This window comes from Lissotriton vulgaris, chromosome 8 (genome assembly GCF_964263255.1).
Source record: "Lissotriton vulgaris chromosome 8, aLisVul1.2, whole genome shotgun sequence".
Taxonomy (NCBI): domain Eukaryota; kingdom Metazoa; phylum Chordata; class Amphibia; order Caudata; family Salamandridae; genus Lissotriton; species Lissotriton vulgaris.
This window is the reverse complement of record NC_141696.1, coordinates 1,564,303,355-1,564,327,335: the sequence shown is the minus strand read 5'-3', so window position 1 is coordinate 1,564,327,335 and position 23,981 is coordinate 1,564,303,355. Positions and strand designations below refer to the sequence as shown.

Sequence of the window (23,981 nt, the reverse complement as noted above, 5' to 3'; positions counted from 1 at the left end):
AAAGATCCTCCAGCATACGAATCTCAACCGGAAGAGAATTCCAAATGGCCGCAGCCTTCACACGAAAGGATCGGCCCCCGGCACGACACAACTTAAACCGAGGGACCACGGCAAGAGCCTGGCCCAAAGATCGAAGAGAGCGTGCAGGAACATAAAAAGACAGGAGATCAGAGAGGATCTGAGGGGAGGTACCTTTCAGGATTTTAAAAGCCAAACATAAAACCTTAAAATGAATCCTCGTCTTCACCGGCAACCAGTGCAGGGAGCGAAGAACATTGGAAACGGAGCAGCATCTAGGCAAGCCTACTATTGCTCTAGCTGCAGCGTTTTGAACCCGCTGCAGACGGGTAATTTCTGCCTGATTAGCCCCCACCAGGAGAGAACTAGCGTATTCAAGCCGGGAAACTACCGTTGCCTGAATCACCAGTTGCCTTGTCGGGGCATCAAAAATTTTTAGGACCGGTCTAAGGCCCCGGAGAACGCCGAAACAGCAGGCCGCAGTTTTTTTGGTGTGGGCAACAAAGTTAAGGCTACTGTCCAGCCATACTCCCAAGTTTTTTAATTCTGAGACCGGAGTAGGCTATGGTCCCAGTTCCGGGGGCCACCAACTGTCCCCCCAAAGCTCCGCTCTCTTTCCGACAATCATAACCTCGGTCTTTGATGCGTTAAGCTGGAGACAGTGCGCCGTCATCCAGCTGGCCACCGCCTTCAGTCCATTCCGGAACCTGGGGGCATCAACCTCCGCATCCCCACTGAGAGTAACCGCCAGCTGAGTGACGTCTGCATACAAGACCATGATTAGGCCCTATTGCCTTGCGACCTCAGCCAGCGGTCTCACGTATAGATTAAATAACGTGGGACTCAGTGAGGAACCCTGCGGAACCCCCATGGCCAGAGGATGGAGTTTGGACTGAAAGGGAGGAATGGCCACGCAGAAGGAACGATCGTCGAGGAAGGAGCGGAACCACTGCAGGGCCTGTCCCTCAACACCAATCTCCTCCAGCCGGTGCAGCAGAATGCTGTGAGAGACGGTGTCAAAGGCGGCGCTGAGGTCTAATAATACCAGCGCCGCCATCTGACCAGCATCCAGCACCGTACGCAGGTGTTCCACCATTGCAAGAAGGGCCGTTAAGCCATTCTGCGTGGGATCTAGGGCATCAGCCCGAGCGAGATGTTCTGACAGGGCCAAGTTGACATGAGCCTCTGCCACCTTCGCCGGCCAAGGGAGTAATGAAATCGGGCGATAGCTCTCGGGTTTCACGGGATCCATCGAGGATTTCTTCAAAATTGGAGATACCACCGCCTGCTTCCATTTGATAGGAACCACACCCGAGGTCAGCGAAAGGTTAATCAAGGAACACACCGCAGATCGACCTAGGAAAGACTGGTCTCTAAAGAGAGCTGATCTTACCGGATCCGAGGGAGAGCCAGACTTAACTTGCAAGGCAAGTGTATTAAATTCCTCCGAAAGTAGCGGGGGAAAGGAGTGCAATGTAATGTGTCCTTGAGTACCATCATGAAATCCCGGATCGGGCCCAATACCCGGAAAAGCTTGGTAAATAGCTTGAACCTTCTCCAAAAAGAAGGAAGCCAGTGCCTCACAGTGGGAGATGGAACCAGCTGCCACGGAGGAGGGCCTTTTCGCCAAGAGATCTTTGACGGCTTTAAATATGGTCTTAGACGGGTTCGAGCTGTTGCGGAATTCCAGTGCATAGAACGCCACACGAGCTTTACAAATAGCTCGATGATAGATCTTGACGGAAGCAACGTATGCGGCTTTCATGTCAGCATCATACTTCTTCCGCGAGGCTCTCTCCGCCCGTCTGCATATCCCCTTCAGGGCACGTAATGCCCCGTCATACCAGGGGCTCGGATCTCTGGTGCTCAGTTTACACGAGACAATGGGAATCAGAGAATCCAGCGCCCTAGCAGTCCATCTACAAAACTGATCATAACCCACTGTCAAAGAAGGATTAAGAGAGATAATCCGTCAGTGACACTATAGCTCATCGGAGTCCCTTGAATCAAAGCGTATGTTATGTAGATTTCATGTGTGCATTAAGATGGATAATCTCTTAGGTGACACTCCGAGTCTTGAGATAAGTGGTCGTGGCAGATTCCGGCATGGATTTCAAGGGATAACACAATTTAAGCAATGCTGGACAAGAGGAAGGCAAGTAAGCCTGTTTACCACTCTACTGAAAAAAATAAACTGGCGAGGGACGCAGGCACACACAACGATCATTTCAGTGCACAATCTTTACCATGGCACACCAGCCTTTGTTTAAGTGGAGCATGATGCCTAGCATGTGCACAACATTCTTTTTAGGGTGTGATTCATCTTCGAGGAACTTCTTTTTTCCCCCTTGATCATTAATTCTCTGTTGGAAAGACATCAAAGCTCGTCCCTACTTTTCATGGATGTGGTGCAGTCATTTCACACCAGATCAACAAACATAAAAAAGTGCTCCACACTTAAAGGGTGGCCTCTAATCAAATGTGGTTGCTTGTCATTGTTACATGCCTAGCCAAATGAACGCTATTCCCGTTTTAGTGTATTATGCTTTAAAATGTCTTTTTTAGGTCTCGCCTCTCAATGCGCAAGCGCATTGAGCAGAGCGAGACTATAGCGTCTTCAACAGACTTTACCTAACTGGGCGATTTGGTGCTGTGCCCGTGGCTTTTAGGTCAATGCGCAAGCGCATTGACCTAAAATGCGCGTGCACATCATCAAATCGCCGTCTGTTCCCTCAGCCGCACTCCTCCCACACCTTTGAAGTGAAGCTTAGCTTCACTTCAAAGGCCCCTGCTGCTTTCACACCCTCTCCCCGCTCCGCCCCCTCCCCTGCCCGCCGGGTCGCATTTCTCCCCCCCCCCCTTCTCTGCCTTCCCTCCGTTGCTCGGCCCCCTCCCCTGCCTGCCATGTCGCATTTCTCCTCCCCCCTCCCCTTCTCTGCCTTCCCTCTGTCTTGTTTACTTTCCAGGTCCATAAGCGACTAAGAAGTGCTCTGTGCTCCGTGAGTGGTTCAAAACTATATACAAACGTCAACCTATACGTTAAATATTATGCTCATGTTTGATGACAAGCAGTGCAACAGTAGAAGTTACTCCTGTTCAAATCCATAAGCGACAAAATGTGCTCTATGCGTTCCGTGAATTATTTAAAATTACACTCCTGTTGGTAACAGGATCTTTGTTGAGCCGCGTTGGTGCTTAGCGGTGTTTAAAGAAATGGTAATACTATTAAAGGCGCACCATTACCAACATTACTACGCTGTTGGATTTTAAGGTTACCGCTGTCTTCCGTTCAGCTCGTATGTCGCGTCTCTCTCCGTTATCGGGTTCAGTGGGTGTTTCATTATGCCGGATGTGCGGTTTAAATCTCTACCGCTAGATTTCAATTATCAGTGAAAACGGACTATACTCGCGATAGGATAGCCGCGATAAATAAAGTTATGTGAAAATTACACTCCTGTTGGTAACAGGATCTTTGTTGAGCCGCGTTGGTGCTAAGCGGTGTTTAAAGAAATGGTAATACTATTAAAGGCGCACCATTACCAACATTACTACGCTGTTGGATTTTAAGGTTACCGCTGTCTTCCGATCAGCGCGTATGTCACGTCTCTCTCCGTTCAAAGCAAAGCTGCAACATTACAACTCAGGACAATGCGCTTTTCATCTCGGCCCGGCCTTTTTTTGAAAGGTTCCAGCTGGAATATTTTTTGCGCGCCAGCCATGAATTCCTCGGCTCCGCGGTGTTTCAAAGCTTTGTGCAGAATTAGAAAGTTTTTTTTGTTTTCTTTTTCAAGAACAAAAATGCAGTGTTTTTCCAAATCTGTCGATATTGATCACTGTGAATTGTCATGTGTACAATTACACAAGACGCACACATGATGCGAGGTCCGGTTTGTGTGTTTGCTCTGGCAGGTATCGGGGACTTATAAATCGAGGGTGGTAAAATTACATAACACGCTGCCTTTTTGCAAAGTGAACTGGCCTTCGAATGCTTTGCTAAAGTGTGCTTTAAATGTGAACGCCTCGGGGTTCACTGCAGCCAGTCGAATCTCGGCCATTTTTAAATAAATTGAGACTGGAAACCGTTTTTTAGCTCAACACACACACGCCCATGGACACGAACACAATGGTGCAAACGCGCGCGCACAGACACATACAGAGAAACACACTCGCACGCATATAGACCAACACACAATAGCAGGCACATTCACATTAACGCAGGCACGTGCGAGCACACATACACACGAACATACATGTCGTTTTGCAAAGAGACTCCCACAGATGATGATAAACACACGCAGGCACGCATTCACATGGAAACAGTCGCAAACACACAAACACTTCTACAACAGATGTCCCTTCAACCATTTTCGAACAAAGACTGACAGAGACACACAGACCTTCCCAGAATAAATGCACGTGAAAACGGACAGACACGCACCAGGACACACCACACAGACGCACACTGTAGGGGTGTAACAATGTCCTACCACTCACGCCTCCAGGGTCACCAGGTCACGTGCATGTTACCCACCTGTGTGCCACTGCTGTTATTTCAATAATGCCCAGCTCTGCTGATACAAGGCTTCTAGACAATATACACAACCACCCCATCCACCACCACCACCGCATCCACCACATCCACCATCACATCCACCACCACCACATCCACCATGACATCCACCACCACCACCACACCCACCACCACCACATCCACTACAACCACCACCGCATCCACCACCACAACCACCACCACTACATCCACCACCACATCCACCACAACCACCAACCCATCCACCACCACCACCACCACATCCACCATCACCTCCACATCCACCATGACATCCACCGCCACATCCACCACCACCACATCCAACACCACCGCATCCACCACCACCACCACCACACCCACCACAACCACCACCACATCCACCACCACATCCACCATCACCTCCACATCCACCATGACATCCACCACCACCACCACATCCACCGCATCCACCACCACTACATCCACCACCACATCCACCATCACCACCACATCCACCACCACCACATCCACAATCACCTCCACCACCACCACCACCACATCCACCATCACCTCCACATCCACCGCCACATCCACCGCCGTCACATCCACCACCACCGCATCCACCACCACCACCGCATCCACCACCGCATCCACCACCACCACCACCACCACCACTACATCCACCACCACATCCACCACCACCACCACATCCACCATCACCTCCACATCCACCATGACATCCACCGCCACATCCACCACCACCACATCCAACACCACCGCATCCACCACCACCACCACACCCACCACAACCACCACCACATCCACCACCACATCCACCATCACCTCCACATCCACCGTGACATCCACCACCACCACCACATCCACCGCATCCACCACCACCGCATCCACCACCACTACATCCACCACCACATCCACCACCACCACATCCACAATCACCTCCACCACCACCACATCCACCATCACCTCCACATCCACCATGACATCCACCACCACCACATCCACCACCACCGCATCCACCACCACACCCACCACCACTACATCCACCACCACATCCACTACAACCACCACCCCATCCACCACTACCACCACCGCATCCACCACCACATCCACCACCACATCCACCATCACCACCACATCCACCACCACATCCACCATCACATCCACCACCACATCCACCATCACCTGCACATCCACCACCACATCCACCACCGCCACATCCACCACCGCCACATCCACCACCACCACCACATCCACCACCACTTCCACCACCACTGCATCCACCACTGCATCCACCACCACCACATCCACCACTACATCCACCACCGCATCCACCACCGCATCCACATCTACAACTTCCACCGCATCCACCACTTCCACCGTATCCACTTCCACCGCATCCACCACTTCCACCGCATCCACCACTACCACATCCACCACTTCCACCGCATCCACCACCACCACATCCACCACCACCACATCCACCACCACCACTACATCCACCACCACATCCACCACCTCATCCACCACCTCATCCACCACCTCATCCACCACCTCATCCACCACCGCATCCACCACCGCATCCACCACCGCATCCACCACCGCATCCACCACCACCACATCCACCATACCCACCACCACTTTCACCACATCCACCACATCACCACCACCACATCCACCATCACCACCACCACCACATCCACCACCACCATATCCCCCAGATCCACCACCACCACATCTATATATGTGTGGCTCTGTGTGTGTGAAGGTGCAAATGCAATGTTCTTGGATTTTCGTCACAATAAAATACACTGAACATAATCTTCACAAAAGTTATTTACAAACGTTTAGGCTATTGCCATTATAAATTACAATAACTTTTATTTAAGTATTAATTATTTACAAAATTAAAAGCCATTGTTATTTGTAATATCAATACATCTAAGTCACGTAAATAAAACACACATTGCATTACAAATGCTATAGGTGTCACATTTGCAAAAGTTAAAACTATTGACATTGTAACTGACAAAGCTATTAATTTTGCTACTTTCAAAACCAACACATAAATATAAAAAGTGTCATTTACAATACCAATAGCTCAAACTTTCCTAATGCGAGACCTATTGCATTTCCAATGCTTGTTTTATTTGAGGTGTCCTATGCATTCTAATACACGTTGATGTTATCGAGCAACATAAGGTTGTGAGCAGTCTCACTGTAAACGTGACGTGTACATATCTTATACATGAGGTAACACTGCACAGAAAGATACTGGACGTATACTTGACAAGTTAAATGTTTAAAAAGGGGGAGGGGGTTAAAAGACAAAAAATAAATGCACATTACTTTCAATTGGGATGGGGGCTTTAGGAGGAAACCATGACTAGTTAGGAGTTAATATAATGCATGGTAGATGCAAGAATCACATAACACACTGGTGCGCATAGCCATACAAGCATCCATGGGGAAAGGTCCACACCTCACTACTTACTCATATACGACGTGCCATTCTATACGTAGGGAAATATATAAAACGGCAGCAGAAAAGTGTGCCAGAATATGACAGATGTCCCACTCATGAGACATATAAAGACCCAGTATCCGAGCAATATACTACTGAAGACAGCCTAAAAAACCTCCTATCGCAACACCATAGTCCTGCTTGTCACTCTCGTAGATCTTTTACATGCAATGACGCAGGTGTGGCTGTGTATGAATTCCTGGGAACTTAGCTACCAATAGACGATAGCACCGAACATAGGTGCCAACTCCAGATCCGGTACTCGCTAAAACACGTATGAACAATTAAATTGCATTCCTTGCTATCAAACACTTCTTTTAATCCTTACCCGCATTACAGTGGAGGCAGCAAGCAAAAAACAAGATGTTTTTGTAGCGGAAGGAACGAAACTGAAACCTAGGAGCCGCGCAACGTGAGCTGTCTACAATAGAAGCTCACGCGCACGACTCAATCCCAAGGCGCGCGTCGGAATCCGACTTTGCCATGCGTCTCAATGTGCGCTTGGCCAGCTCCTGTCGCCCCTTGTTTGTCGGCTGAACCAAACAGTTAACTTCTTTCAAGGGTGGAGCATAGCAAGCAGGCCCCTGCTAAAATCCATCTTTAATGAGCCTCGACAAAGGATTTGTGAAGTTTCCACAACTTGTGATGTCTCGAACGCAGGAAGGGCTGGAGGGCGCCACTCCTCTCAGACGAGATCGGCGAGGGTGAGAGTGAGGAGACCCCGTCCTCACATGTGAGCTCCACACGCTCCGCTCGGCCGCCTACCATGACTCTCCCCAAGGAAACCCTGCAGCCGGCACAGTTTCATTACGAGCGCATTCTCCATGTTGTCACTGGTATGACGCACCGTTACCCAGTCCGGGACTAGCTCTTTTCAAGATTAGCCCGCGCCATTACATGCAATAAGAACAAGCACGGGGGAGGAGCCAAGATGGCGGACGGGACGGACGTGTGAGCGCCCGGCTCCCCAAGCCGTCTGCTCCGCTTTGATATCCTGGCACTAATCCTTGCTTAAACCGCGCTGAGACGATGACATGAACGCGCTGAGGACAGTCGCTTTCATTTGCGACCTCTGCCGGCCGTTTTGGACGAAGACTTTGGGAACTAGCCGATCACCGGGGCTGCCCGCGACCCTTGTGCCGATTGCCGCCGCAGGTCACTGGTGCTCATAGTCGGGCGGACGGGCTGTGGAGGTGCCGGCGTTTGGGACTGACCCGATTGCGGGAGATGGAAGGAGTTCATCCTGTCCTGCGAGGCGCGACTCCAGTTGGCTGAGGAGTGTGTGCCTGGGACGCGGGATCTCTTTGTTCCTCGCTCTCCGCTCCTACGCTGCCTCTATCCTGGGCGGACTCCATCTTGTGGCGTCCTTCTAGTCGCGCATTGTTAGTACCCACGGGAGACGAGAGGGCACTCATTGTGCATGGCCCCCCGCACTGGTAGCTGCATGCCCCTCCGTGGTGCGACAAGGGCTTTTCCATAACGGAGTCGCCCCCCCCCTCCCTCCAGTGTGGATTCGTGAGGGAGAAGGCAATGGCGCTTGCCCTCCAGCATGGACAGAGGGCTGTTCCCCTGCTTCCAGTTTGTGCGGACCTGCCCGCAATTGACCCGGGCGATGATCCGGATGCGACGCTGTGCAAAGATGATCGGCTGGCGTTACAGAGCGACCTGACCTGTGGCGATATCCTTGATGCCCTCGCAGACCTACGAGCAACATGGCGGCGCATTGCTCAAGAACTGGGGGATAAGATCGATGAAGCTGTGCTTTCCTTAAAGCGGCCGAGGCTGCCTGTTCCTCTACTGCCTGCGTGTGCTTTTCAAATGGATACAGTGTTGCCACAAGTGCGAGGGGATGATCGCGATGTCCCTGGCTACAATGTTGCTTGCCTCCCTGCCGACGCTGCTGCTGCTACAAAGTTTCCCCTCACTTCGGGAACTCTGATTCTGCCTGAGCAACTGCTATCAGGGCTCCGCTTATCGCTCTCCCAGCTGTTTGCCCCCTTTGCGGGTGTAGCCTTCGGAGCCCTCTTTCTAAATTGCCGGAGTGAGCGTCATCTTGCATGGCAGGGGGGGCTCGTCATCCTGGCCGCTGAATTAGTTGGAGACTGGGGACGCTCATCTTTCCCTCTTCTGCCCCTTCCATGTCGAGAGCGGCCATTTTGCTCCTTTGTTCTGCCGGACACGTATCCGCGGAGATGGTCATGCCTGGAGATGTTTCGTCGATCGGGCCAGGGTTGAAGGGGCTCCTCACCTCGGCTTGTTTTCTCGGCTGGCGGAGACCCGGACTATTTATCGTTTTGCTATGCTGACTGTTTTGCAATTGCAGCCTCTTTCCCATTTGAGTTTGTGACTATCCTGTACTATTGTGTTCCTTGATGATGGAAGGGCGGTTCTGTATGGGTCCGGGGTTCTAAATGAGAATGCTTTACTACTAGTGACTGGCCTTGTCATGTGCCCGCTACCATGCCGTGTTTGGGGTGATTAATAACGCTGTGACTTCCCCGGGGGGCTGAACAGGGATTGGAACTGCCTCTGTAAATGTTGTGAGCACACATCGTGAAATGATTTCTTCCATCTCTTCTGTTGTTGCAATTTATTACAGCGCTGTTGCTTTCGGAGTAGGAGGTTTTCAGTGTGGGACGCAGTGGATGGCCGGGGTCCCGGGAGCTCTGCTGCTAAGTGGGCTCCTCCCCACTTTCTTCTTTTGGGAGTGGTAGATTAGCTTGTCTTTTTCTCCCTCCCTATATTCAACAGTGACATTTTTTCTTTTTCCTTCTTCTTTTCGTCTCCTTTTTTCCTTCTTTCTGCAATATCTTGCTGTTCCTTCTCCTTTCTTCCGACTTTTCTTCTTCCTACATTTCGGGTTTATAGGGCGACAGGCACGCTGCTAGGGGGGGGGGGGGGTAGGCCATAGCCTCTGCATGTGTGTAGGGTGGGGGGTTATATCTCATTTTTGTTATTTTCTATGGGACCTGTTTTGTTTTCCTTTATGATTTTAGCTTTCTTGCCCATGTTTGGGAGTGCTGGGTGTAGGGTGGCAGTGGCAATGTGACTGGGTCACAGGTGCTGCTCTGTAGCATAGCTATTGTGTAACCATCCTGCCTGGCGGGGACTTGATTATCGATCTACGACTTGCTTGATACAGTAGTTAACGTCATGTCCCACCTGCATGGACCTTGTTCTTAACTTTATTTTAACAGTACGGAACACTACGGCCTGATTTCAGTAGTTGCATAGCAAAAAACTTTAAAATTTAACCTACACTCATCCTGTGACACGGTGCTGCGACATCCTTCAGTCTTTTCTTCCTTTACATGTTTGCGGTTCTGCTACAGTACTGTGTCGCCATAACGTAAGCTGCTGTGCTGACTGATTGTTCGTGGCCGGCCGGATGGTTGTAGGCCCGTATTTGTTATTCTTCCTCATGCACAATAAAGGTTTTCAAAAAATTAAAAAAAAAAAAAAAAAAAAAAGAACAAGCACGGAATAGAAATCTGTGGTGCACAGAGGAGCCGACGCGGGAATCGAAACCAGTGGTGCGCGCGCATCAGAGGAGTGGGGTCTAGGGAGCGCGAAGACACGCCGAGACGAGGTAGGGGATGTGTGTGTGTAAGCGCCGGGGGTTCTGTGTGTGTGTGTGCACGCCGGCGGCGGGGGGGTCTGTATGTGTGTTGTGCATGTGTTGTGAACAGCCTGCCGGAATCGGAACGCGTGTTCACGCACGCGACCTGATCCCGGCAGGCTGCTGTGTGCGCGTGCCAGTCTCTTGTCCTCTCCTGTTTAGTCCTTGAAAGCCGGAATGATTACAATAGTCTCGCTCTGCGACAGCAGGCCTTTGGCCTACAATCGCAGGGCGAGACCTAAAAAGGTACTGGCCCATCTCGCTCCTCCCCTTAAAAACGCCGAACTCATCAAAGACAGAACTGTCCTCGCCTCTTCTCAATCTTGATTCCGCAGCAACCACAGTACCGAGACCACCCTACTAGCCGCCACAGACTACATCCACACCATCCTCAACCAAGGCCACACCGCAGCCCTGATTCTACTTGCCCTGTCAGCAGCCTTCGACACGGCCTCCCACCGCACACTTGCAGCCAGACTACACAATGCGGTAATACGGGGAAATTGCCATCGACTGGATCCGATCGTTCATCAATAGCAGAAGCCAAAGGGTCAGACTGCTACCCTTCCTCTCCGAACCCACGGAAATCAACTGCGGAGTCCCACAGGGATAATCGCTCAGCCCTAACCTCTTCAACATCTACATGACCCCCCCTCGCCGCCATCACGGCCTCAGCATAGTGTCCTACGCTGACGACACCCATCTCATCCTCTCACTCACTAAGGACCCCACCACCACTAGACTCAACCCCAGGAAGGAATGCAGGATGTCACAGCCTGGATGAGCAGCAGCTGCCTAAAGCTTAACTTGAAGACTGAAGTCCCCGTCCTCTGAACCACCCCATTGGCATGGAACAACACCTGGTGGCCCGCCGCCCTCGGCAGCCCCGACCACCACAGGCCACGCCGGAAACCTTGGCATCGTTCTTGACTCCTCCCTCTCCATGAACTGACAGGTCAACTCTGTCGCCTCTAGCTGTTTCAACACCCTCCGCATCCTCTGTATGACTTTCAAATGAATACCCCCGAATCAAGGAAGACAGTTACCCACGCACTCATCACCTGCAGACTGGACTACGGAAACACCCACTACGCCAGCATAAACAAGTCCCTACTCCGCAAGCTGCAGATGATACAGAACTCCACCGCCAGACTCATCCTCTGCATGAGCACATCAGCCAACACCTACGGAATCTCCACTGGCTCCCCAGCGAGAAGAGCCCACAGAGCCAAAGCAGGGGGAAGATCATTCTTCTACATCGTGGCCAAAACTGTAACGAGCTCCCGATCAACACCTGTTGCGCCCCATCCCTGAAAACCTTCAGGAAGGATCTCAAGCTCAAGACCTGGCTCATTGGATGAACGGAACTGCTGTAACCAGCCCTCCGACCCCCCACCCCTAAAAAAAAGCCTTGAGACCCTCACGGGTGAGTAGCACGCTTACAAATCCCTGATTGATTGATTGTCTTCTGTTGCTCCAGGGTGGATTCCAAATAATCCCCCTTTGGTAGTTTAGCTGCCCCACTGAGGGGTTGGGTATTCAATGCTACTAAGTTGATGCTGTTTTACTTAGTGGAATCAACTGATTTGCATCAATTGTAGAGTCTAAATTTGTTGCAGTCCCCCTAAAGTTGCTAAGTACCTGCATTTGCAAAGGAGTCTATTCTCACCAACTCTTCTACACCCCAATCTTATGTGCAACACCACCAGGTTCACACTGCTCAATCCAGGTTCTTCAAATCTCATCCAACATGTTGCTTATATGCCAAACTACAAACAAATCCCTTTCAAACATGCACTATGAAAGGACAGCCAGGAATCCAAAGGAAAGCAGAGTACCTCCTGAACTTGCTAGGGGCGTGATGCACTATGAAAGGACAGCCAGGAATCCAAAGGAAAGCAGAGTACCTCCTGAACTTGCTAGGGGCATGATGCACTCTGCGAGTTACAGTATAGGACCACCCAGAAAGTGTTTTAGGCCTTGTTGGGGAATGGAAAGCGCTACATGCCTATCAATATAATACAATGAAAGAGTGTGTATAGTGCAGTGCGCAAAGACAAAATGTTGTTTTATATATGCACATGTTGGAAAAGGTGAGCAACAAAAGCAAATTTAGACGAGAACAGTAGCGTACACGAACAATGCCTAGATATACAAGCATTTACAATGCAATAGGTCTCGGGTCAATTAAGTTTGAGCTATTGGCATTGCTTGATATTGCAACACTAATTGCACCAAAAGTCTATAAATTGTAGGCCAAAAAAATGTGTATTTATTTTTGTAGCAGTGGTGGCATGCTGCGCTTTAGATGAATATGTTTGAAAGTAAAGTGCGCCATACTGAGATTGCTACAATAGTTATTTGTGGATGCGTTAACAATTGATGTGTGCACCGATGGCTGGTGGTGTGTGTGTCTGTAGAAATTGTGCACTGATGGCTGGTGGTGTGTGTGCCTGGTGGAAGCGTGTACTGACGGTTGGTGGTGTGTGTACCTGGTTAAAGTGTGCACTGACGGCTGGTGGTGTGTGTCTGATGAAAGCGTGCACTGACAGCTGGTGGTGTTTGGGCCCGGTAAAAGCGTGAACTGATGGCTGGTGGTGTTTGTGCCCAGTGAAAGCGTGCACTGACGACTGATGGTGCCTGTGCCTGGTGTAAGTGTGCACTGACAGTGTGGTTGTGTGTGTGGTTGTGTGTGTGTGTTTGTGTGTGTGTGTGTGTGTGTGTGTGTGTGGTGGTGCGTGTGGTGGTGTGTGTGTGTGTGTGTTGTTGTCTGTGTGTGTGGTTGTGTGTGTGGTTGTGTGTGTGTGTGGTTGTGTGTGTGTGTGGCTGTGTGTGTGTTTGTGGCTGTGTGTGTGTGGCTGTGTGTGTGTGGCTGTAAACACTTGAACTTGTTCACCAGCTACACGTTGTTGAAATCTGCTCCCAAAACTTTGTTGATGTCAGCCGTAAACGAGATCAGATGTCAATAGAACAAGAGAGGACACCCTGCCGTTTGATATAAGGGCCCTAGTACGAGGGTCCCATATTGATATAGAAAGGGGTGATTGGCCTGGGAGTTAACACAACGCACTGCACACACAAGGTCAACCAGAACAACTCAACAAAAGATATATTCAAAATTATTTTATTTTGTTTTCTTTAGATATATTTTTTTCATTTTTAGAATAAAGATATCAAGAACATATAAAAATAGAGCAGTACTCTCAATCTACATGATACAGTGGGAACATAATAAGGACAAAACCTGATATGGGAACAATAGGACAAACAAAGGGAAGTTATGCCACATTCAACCCTGCCCAGTACCAGCCATACTTCAAACACACTATCTTATGTACATTCTCTCACTCTACTTTATACCCTATCATACAGCTTTCATTCTTCCATTCATTTTTCAGTCCTGGCGTATGCAACACATAGATGACCAGTATGTTGCAAGGATCGGGATGTTCTTCCAGGCAGATGACTTTAATACGGGTCCTGATGTAGTTAGGACAAGAAACCGTATCCCTGGAAATACAAGCCGACGCGCGTTTCGGTGACAGGCCAATGAGGCCACACCTTCGTCAGGGCTAAAGGCAGTACACTGGGCGAAATGTAATTTTAAAATCTTTGTATTATTCTGTTGCGATGGATCATAGTTGTTTTCCCCCCCCTCTGGCCTGCCTATATCAGTCGGTTACCCATGGGGAACCCCCTTCTTTTGTTCATTGTTCGTAAACGAGATCAGAGCCAACATTGAGTTTTGATCTTAGCAGAGGCGCTGTTTTCAGGAATGCCGGTTAATAGGGTGCAGTTTCTGATTATTGTTGGATTGGTGTTGATGGCGACAACCCTGTATTAGCACATCAGTTACTGAGCGATGCACACAAGCAAATGTTCAGAACCAGTCCACAATCTGACGCAGATTAACCAGAAGTGCAATGAAAATATACACGCAAAAGTCTGCAGAATCCAGAGCCCTGATTTCATGGTGGCTTCCCAAGACCTGTCAAAATTAAAGTCACTCTTAAACCACACTCCTTACATACCAGCAACTGGAAAGCAACAGAAAATCACCTCTACAAATCAGCCTTCAACTTGACAACCCCTCAACCTGACTTCATATCTGAGGGTACACACTGCACTCCCTCATCACTAGCTAATAAAATGTAAATGCCCATAACCCACTGATTTCATTCCACAGATACCAGTGTAGTGCATTACATTGCACCATAAAAAGCTACACTGAACAAATAAGTTGTCTTTTTTTTGAAGTACTAATGCACAAATCGCCAAAAGACAAATTGCTTTCATATTGTTCTCAGTCACGACTCTAGGCCTGTGAGCTACATTTTTTCAGTATAGTTATGTGCATGTCGGGTAGGTGTATGTCCTGTGAGGTTGCCAGTATGTTATAGGTCCTAGGTCAAGGAAGGAAATCTGCCCCTTGGCCACAACTTGAACTGTGAAATACAACAACAGCAAGGGTTCAGTGAGCCCTCCCGTGCCTCTGTCCCTGGTACCACTCCACCTGCTAAACCAATGGAAGCAACACCCATGTAGGTTTGTAAAGACGGGGCAAGGATAAGCATTTACAGAAGATGTCAGAGTACGTATGTATGCTGATATGTATGCATATTGACATATGTGACGCATGCCTGTCAGAATCTATGTAAACATTGCAGGTCTCGGTCCACAACATGCACATTGCTGCACTCACCAGAAGACCACGTTGGCGCATATGAAGGTGAGGGTGCACAAAGGCCTATGCCAGAGCCAGCCGGAGCCCGGGAACCATGCAAGCAGCACCAAGGCGGCCCGTCGGTCGCCGCGGTGACCCCCTGGACGGGCTGCCCATCCTTGCCATTGCCAGGCTCCCGCGCCTCCTCCGCCTCCCCCATCCATGATCAAGATGATAAGAACAGCCAGTGCTGCGCAGGGCTGTCAATCATTGGTAGCGCTTTCACGCGCTACAAGTTTGACAGAGCACAGAGACAGCCTTTCAGATGCTAATCAGAGCATCTAACTGCTAACGGGTTAAAAATAACACGGTGTGGCAAAATACATTGTTACTCCCCAACAATTAAACGTGCCAGGAGGCACAGAGAAAGGAAAAATAACTTCCGGTCACCCTTCTTCCCTAGCACACCCTGGACCTAGAAGCTGGTGCGCTCTGTGTTGAAGTGCATGCAGCACATGCAACAGGTGCGCCTCCATGAAGGAAGACAGTGATGTGCGTGGACATGGAGAGGTGTGTGGCGAGAATAAAATGAGCTCCATTAACTTTTAAAACAGATACGTGGTAAGAAACATTACCTAAAGGGAGTATACGTTTTATGTTGAGAAACATCTGAAATTGAAATGGACGTTTGATTGTGTTTATATATTGTGGGGATAATATACTGTTTACTTGTATTCCGCGCTCGGTGGTACAAAGCGCCTTTGCGTGCTTCACAGGACAGTAGAACACGTAGCACCTAACTGCCAACTTGCAAAAACTTTGTTCCTGATATCAGGTTTCAGTGCTAAGACCTACCAGAGCCTCCTTGCCCACAGTGAGGATGGATGTGTAGGACTCCAGGTAGACCCGGCTGCACTGCTTGATAACCTCCAGCCCCTTCACTGTGATGTCAGTAGCGTCGCCCAGACCCAAACCCACGAGGTAGAGCATACTGGAGTCAGCGGGGGGCAGCGCGTGTCCCGCAGTGAGGAGTGCACCCCAGGATCTGAAATAGTATGGGCTGGCCACCAGTAGACAGAGCACAGTATGATGCTGACACCAGGCTCTGCTGCTGCCTCAGCTGCGGGGGCGCGCGCGCAGCCGTGGACGGCGGCTGCGTGCGAGCACTGGCACGCGCTCCCATCATGAGCTGAGGGCGAGAAGCTCCAGTTACAGGGCGAGGAGAGCGCGCACGTACGGCCGCGTGAGAGGCAGGGGCGGCACGCGACTGAGGCAAGCCTGGTGTGTTCGGTTGAGGATGCCCCTCTTTAGGCGCTTGGTGACTTGTTGGGGGCCTGTAGACTGTGCACCTGCCCGTCCTTGTGCAAGACAGTCTGCCCAATGCTCACCCTCATTTGGCGAACGTCACCATATTTAAACAAGACATGCCGAGACGAGGTAGGAAGGGGAGGTGGGGGGCTCTGTGTGCGTGCGTGTGTGTATGCGCAGCGGCGGGGGGGGGGGGGGGGGGTTAGGGGTTCTGTGTGTGTGTGTGTGTGAGAGTGTGTGTATGCGCGGCGAGGGGGGTCTGTATGTGTGTGTGTGTGTGTGTGTGCGCGTGTGAGTCTGCTTCCAAGGAGCCATGGGAGACAGGAAGCGCGCGCGACCTGATCCCAGTTCCAAGGTTGCGCGTGCACCTCACTTGTCTCCGGTCTCCCTTGACTCCTTGAAAGCAAGAATGATTGCAATAGACTCTCGGAACGACAGATCGCTTCGCGATCTGTTCGTAGTTCCGAGACCTAATAAATGGTGTGGGAGTCTGTTGGCAGTCAGGACTTATTGGGCTCAGACTGCATCAACCACAACAGTTTACTACTGTTAAAACGGGTCTTAACCTTACTGCTGGGCTCAGAGGTGATCAAAGGTACTCCCCATTAGCACAGGATTTTAAGGGTAGCAAAGTTGAGTGGTCGACCATTTTTATGATTTTATAAAGGGGAGGAAATTAAAAATTAATAATTCTAAAACTTTTATCATGACTTGCGGGAAAAAGGTGAAACAGCTTAAACCTTTCCAGTTTAAGGATCACAGAATCGAAGTGGTGGACAAATTCTGCTATTTAGGAATTACCTTCAGCAACAGTGGCTCGTGGGCCCCAGAGTTACTTAACATTAAGGCAAAGATGGGCAAGGGGTCCTCAGGAGTTTTTCGATTTGCCTCAAAACTAGGCAGTCGTCGGATACCGGATATGCTAAATGTTTACCGGCATAGATGTGCTTCAGTTGCTCTTTACGGTTCGGGTGTATGGGGACACTGTCAACAAGGGGAATTGCAAGTAGCTGAAAATACATTTTTAAAGAGGCTTCTTTGTCTCCCAACATCGGTATCTACCGAACTGATTCATAATGAGGTGGGGCTGGAATACCTTACCGATTTAACTGGATTGAGGCCCCTCATGGCCTGGAGGTCAATCTGGGCCAAGGATGAAACAGGCTTCACCAAGCGAACAATACAAGATTGTCTTTGCCTGGATAAAGTCAGCCAGATCCCCTGGTTAAAATATGTTATGACTACTTATAAAGAAGTGTTTGATCTGGATGTGTTTAGTGACCCCGTAAGTGCCACCAATATATCTAAACAGGAGGTCAAACGTGTCTTTTTGGGGGATAAATCCAAACTGCGTAAAAAACTCCTTAGCCACTTTACCACTCACCTATTTTATATTTCTAACAATGTGGCAGGTTATGGCATTCCAAAGTACCTAAAAGTAATTACTAAGCAATCTCACCAGTTTGTTCTCACTAGGTTGAGATTAGGTATTGTTCATAACCTGGTGGCATTCCCCCGGATGAAAAAACATACGTCAACTCCCTGCCCGTGTGACGGAACCACTAAACAGAGCACGCTGCACTTTATGCTAATATGCCCCTTGTATTTGCATCTCCGTATTTTTTTATCTCAAACCCCTTTTTAAGAAATACTGTGTTCACAGTTACAACTGCTATGAGACTCTTATTTGCACTTGATGTTCCGGATGTCTGTTTTTATACTGCGACCTTTATTCTAAAATCAATGTCCACTAGAAAAAGCCTTGAATTCTAATTGTGTCCTTCCTGTATTAATTGCTGCCTTGTCTATTATATTTCTTCCTCTTGAATGGTCTTAAAACATGTATTATACTGTAATCGTTTTAATAATTTTATTGGTGCTGTATCTAATATTCTGTGTGCTTTTATGATTGTTTATTGAATAATCGAATTAAGCTTTCCAACTGAAACTGAGTGGTCGACGGATTAATCAGGGAGGGGGTGTGAGTTTGGAGACTTAGCACGCAACAACCATCAGCAGAAAAAGTAATGACCACGCAGCCCAGCCAGTACAAAAGGATAACTGCACATAACTTAGCAGAAGGTGGTTAATCAGACACTAATGGAGTAGCACGCTCACTCCATTTCACAACAACCTTCCCTGGTGCGGTACATTAGCCCTTGGCCCTGCGTAGGGTGGGTGTTACAGTCCCAAAAAGAGGAAAAAGCCGATATTCTCAGTCACATCTGAGAAAGACAAGATCATTTGGGCTCTTTTTAAGCATCCACAAACACAATACTATCCTTCATACACATCACTTTCAAGCATAAACTATTCAGCTTGTCAACACAAAGTAGAAACCAAAACAATATAAAAAAAATACAGTATATTTCATTATTCCCAATCCTAAAAAGATTCAATTACTAAACATTTTTTTGACTGACTGAAAAACATTTTATTTAAAAAACGTAAAAACAGCAATTCAAATAATCACATTCATTGAAAATATTCCATAAAAATAATAATCTGGGAGCAAATATCATAACAACAGGGATATTAAAGACCTGTTTCCACACAGTCAAAATGCTCAAGAAAGTCTTCAAATGGCTCCACACTAACTCAATGAAGCATCACCAAAGTACTTCTCAGCAGCAAGCTTGACTATGGCAACATACTCTATGCTGGAATCAACACTCAACTGACCAGAAGACTCCGAACCATACAAACCTCAGCAGCCATGTTCACCCCAATCTCCCACCCTGAACGCACAGCCCCTGCACCTCAAAGAGCTCCACTGGCTCCCAATGCGCAAACGGCACTCTTCAAACATCCCACACACACATACAATAGCCCCACATAGCTCAAGAAATGCATAAACCTTCACAAACATTCCAGCCATCTTCTCTCAGTTGGACTCCTGCTTGCTCACACTCCCAGCATAAGGCGAACCAGATCAGGCGATCGAACCTTCCACCTCGCTCCTAAACGCTGGAACAACATGCCCCTCAAAGCCTCCTCCTCAGTTCTTGAAGTCTGCAAGAAACTATGGACTTGGCTCTTTATCTAGACCAGGCTCGACCCATACAGCTTCTGCTTCAGTGCCAGGATACCCTTCTCGGTGAGTTGTGAGCTATACAAAACCACAACACTGTCTCACTCTCCTCATGCAATCTTCACACAGGCAACGTGTGCACAAGTCTGCAGAACCTTCATGTGAAACAGCCACTCCTCTTATGGCTGGACAAACGACCTGGTTATAAAGGACTGGTGGATCAATTATGAAGATGGGAGAGGTCAGCAAGCTGCACTTCCGAAGCAGGGAACGGGGGGAGGCTGTTCTGCACTATAGTCATTGAGCTGACTTCCCACCATTGCAGGGCTCTATCACCCAAGGAGATTATAATATCCTTGCTCATAAAACTGTGAGGTGCACTTGTGTGTGCCCATCCGTTCAGGGTCTTTTTCCACATCATAGAAATGCCCAGCACACATGCATGATCACTGTATGCATAGACGTGAGGTTAAAAACTCGACAGCTTAAAATGGGGAGTTAAAGGCTCTAGTGCACTTTCCCCTTATCCATGTAGGGTGGCCTTTCTCCAACCAGGCGGATGGTATCCCAACAGTCTACTGACATAAGTTGAAGTTTCGACCCTCTAGTGAGAAAGAGGGTAGATCTCCCTCAGGGCAGTATAAAATTAAATGATGTTCAATTGTTATATAAGCTTGTTACTAGTGTAATAAAATAATTATTGACAAAAGGAAGAATTAAAGACAACTGGCATTATCATTGTCCTGTCTGGGTGCCTGTTGCATGCTTTTTAGATACACATGTCCTGTCTGTGAGTTGGTCTCTCCTCCTGTCCACCATGGGAGGCTGGTGCATGCTCTTTGGACTTATGTCCTGTATGTTAGTCTGTCTCTCCTGCTGTCTATCGTAGGAGCCTGGTGCATGTCCCGTCTGTGAGTCTGCCTTTCCTGCTGTCCCCCATGGGTGCATGTCCTGTCTGTGAGTCTGTCTCTCCTGCTGTCCCCCATAGGCGCATATCTTGTCTGTGAGTCTGCCTCTCCTGCTGTCCCCCATGGGTGCATGTCCTGTCTGTGAGTCTGTCTCTCCTGCTGTCCCCCATAGGTGCATATCTTGTCTGTGAGTCTGTCTCTCCTGCTGTCAATCATGGGTGCATGTCTTGTCTGTGAGTCTGTCTCTCCTGCTGTCCCCCATAGGTGCATATCTTGTCTGTGAGTCTGTCTCTCCTGCTGTCAATCATGGGTGCATGTCCTGTCTGTGAGTCTGTCTCTCCTGCTGTCCCCCATGGGTGCATGTCCTGTCTGTGAGTCTGTCTCTCCTGCTGTCCCCCATAGGCGCATATCTTGTCTGTGAATATGTCTCTCCTGCTGTCAATCAAGGGTGCCTGTCTTGTCTGTGAGTCTGTCTCTCCTGCTGTCAATCATGGGTGCATGTCCTGTCTGTGAGTCTGTCTCTCCTGCTGTCCCCCATGGGTACAATGTCCTGTCTGTGAGTCTGTCGCTCCTGCTGTCCCCCATAGGCGCATATCTTGTCTGTGAGTCTGTCTCTCCTGCTGTCAATCATGGGTGCATGTCCAGTCTGTGAGTCTGTCTCTCCTGCTGTCCCCCATAGGCGCATATCTTGTCTGTGAGTCTGTCTCTCCTGCTGTCAATCATGGGTGCATGTCCAGTCTGTGAGTCTGTCTCTCCTGCTGTCCCCCATGGGTGCATGTCCTGTCTGTGAGTCTGTCTCTCCTGCTGTCCCCCATAGGTGCATATCTTGTCTGTGAGTCTGTCTCTCCTGCTGTCAATCAAGGGTGCCTGTCCTGTCTGTGAGTCTGTCTCTCCTGCTGTCCAGCATGAGAGCCTGGTGCATGTTTTGTCTGTGACTCTGCGATGCTTGTCGCACCCTCAGGCAGGGCCTCCTGCTGCTGGCTCCCCCGGGGGTGAAGGGGGCTCATGTTTTGATTCACCCCTACAAGTCAGTGCTATCCAAACAATGCCTTTTACAAACCCCTGCCTGGAAGCACCAGGCACGGTGACAGTCTCGGTGCCCAGCAGCAGGCTCCTGCAGCTCCTCCCGGTCCCTCTCACCCCTGCCCCCCCTCGCGGGCCCCACTCACCCCAGCCGGCTCCAGCACCGTTCACCAGTCACACGCTGCCGACCATAGAGACGGCCAGGGAGGAGGCGAGCGGCACCAAGGCGGACATGTTGGATTGGAATACTGGGCGTCCATAGACAGAACGGCGGCCATGATGGAACAGGCACAACAGGTCCCGTGCAGACTATCGCAAATGGTCACGTAGCTTCGGCCATCTTGCCTTGGGATATCGTATCGAGGGATCAGCGAGCCGCGCCGCCGCTGTACGGTATTGCCCGCCATGTTGCAATGCTGGCGTTAAATTAAAAGTGTAATGTGAATAAACGAAAAATAGTTGGAAGCCCGGGCTAGTAAATTCCCGGCATAAAAACGTCCGCACCGCAAGAAGTGTGCTGCAAATAATGCCCGACAAATAGTGGCATTTGTGTCACGCACTTCTCCATAGTACGGTAGAACTCCTCTCGCTCGTCGAGCAGGAGCGAGGCTTGGAACGCACGCGCCCCTCCTCTGCGTGCCCGCGCCGCTGGGTCAGGGGGCGCGCACTACTTCCGGTTGTCAGGCTGGGTCAGCTGATGTGCCCTGAGCTGCAGACAGTGTGCGGGCTGAAGAGACCGCTGCGGGGCAGGGAGCGGGCTGCGGGGCAGGGAGCGGCTGGGAGGCTCCGGAGGGAAGGTAGCTGTGGGCTCAGGACAGGCGGGAGAGCAGGGAGCCTGGGGGAGAGGCAGGGGCACTGGAAGCCTGGGACATAGGCAGGGAGAGCAGAGCTCGTGGGAGAGGCAAGTACAGGAGGGCAGAGGCACCCTGAGACCCGAGCAGGGGCACAAGGGCTGGGGCAGCAGACACTCAGCAGCACAGACAGGGTCACAAGCAGAGGGGAGCAGGCAACAGCCAGCCTGAGAGCTGCAAGCAGGGAACAGAGAGCCACAGAGGGCCAGGCAGAGGAAAGAGAGTGATCAGACAGCCAGGCAGAGAGAGAGAGAGAGCAGCCAGGCAGAGAGAGAGATCAGCCAGGCAGAGGTGACAGAGATCAGCCAGGCAGAGAGAGAGAGATCAGCCAGGCAGAGGGGAGAGAGATCAGCCAGGCAGAGGTGAGAGAGATCAGCCAGGCAGAGGGGAGAGAGATCAGCCAGGCAGAGGGGAGAGAGCAGCCAGGCAGAGAGAGAGATCAGCCAGGCAGAGGTGAGTGCCCAGACAGCCAGGCAGAAGGACTGAGACGTGCACGTGGAGTATCAAGTAAGAAGCTTGCAACATGCTGTAGGTACTTCTATAGAGTCAGCGACACTGGGTTAAAGCAGGAAAAACCAGAACACGGCAGAGCACTGACACAGTGTGAACATAGACGAGCAGAGCACCAGGTGTGGGGTGACAGGTCACAGTGCACTGAGGGTTCAAGCCCCCCGAGAAAGGCATCAGGGCGCACTGGTTCACAAGGGGGGCCAGCAGCAGGATAGATGCACGCACAGACAGCTCCAGAGAAGAGAGGGCAGGGAGGCAGCCTACAGGACAGGCAGGTGTGATCCCAGGCGGGCCAGGTCTGGCAGATAGGTGTATTTAGAGGCAGGGCCACAGGTGAGGTACTGGTGCCGAGTGGAGGCTCCCAGGAAGTGTCTGAAGTGCTGTATGTTTACTGCAGAACCAGAGCTGGGCGACCTGGGGTCACTTCCACAAATGGGAGGAAACACCCTCTTAAAGTAAAGTTCAGGCAGGGGAAAAGGAGGACATACAGCAAACCCCACAGCATCATCGTTCTGGCTTCCGGAGGAGGCGAAAGGCTTCATCTCCTCACCCCCCTCCATAATTCGCTAACTACGGATCACCAGCTATCACCTTACCTATTTCTATGGATGTGGGAAGAGGACACTGACTCGAGCAGCAATAACCTAGCGCCAATGGGGTTTGCCTGACAGCATTGGGGAATACCAAGCAAAGCGAAAGGTACGTACCTTTTTAAGACCGATTAACCTAAACACATTTTTATCTTTATAAGAGATACAATGCCATGATCGAGATCCATTTGTGCACCAGTAGCTGGTCGGCGTTTTGATTGTGAAGTAACCACGTTGTAGTTGTGTCAATGTATACTTGCCTACAGGGAAACAGGAAACACTGATCACTGGTGTGGATCACCGCTAGAGTGTGGTGGCCTTAAGCACTCATACACTTTCATGGAAAAATTGTAAATCTACTTGAATCTATGCAGGGCACAAGTCCTAAAA

The 23,981-nt window shown here is 49.9% G+C and overlaps 2 protein-coding genes across 2 annotated transcripts in view; one reads left to right on the top strand and one right to left on the bottom strand.

Annotated features, from left to right (window-relative positions):
- Positions 1–22,002, bottom strand: part of WDR3 (WD repeat domain 3) — a 180,737-nt gene extending 158,735 nt beyond the window's left edge. The window contains exon 1 of the mRNA XM_086935837.1: positions 21,787–22,002. The gene's annotated coding sequence lies outside the window, so the exon portion shown is untranslated. The remainder of the gene's footprint in view (positions 1–21,786) is intronic.
- A 285-nt stretch (positions 22,003–22,287) lies between these two features.
- GDAP2 (ganglioside induced differentiation associated protein 2) overlaps positions 22,288–23,981 on the top strand; it is a 305,146-nt gene continuing 303,452 nt past the window's right edge. The window contains exon 1 of the mRNA XM_086935835.1: positions 22,288–23,700. The gene's annotated coding sequence lies outside the window, so the exon portion shown is untranslated. The remainder of the gene's footprint in view (positions 23,701–23,981) is intronic.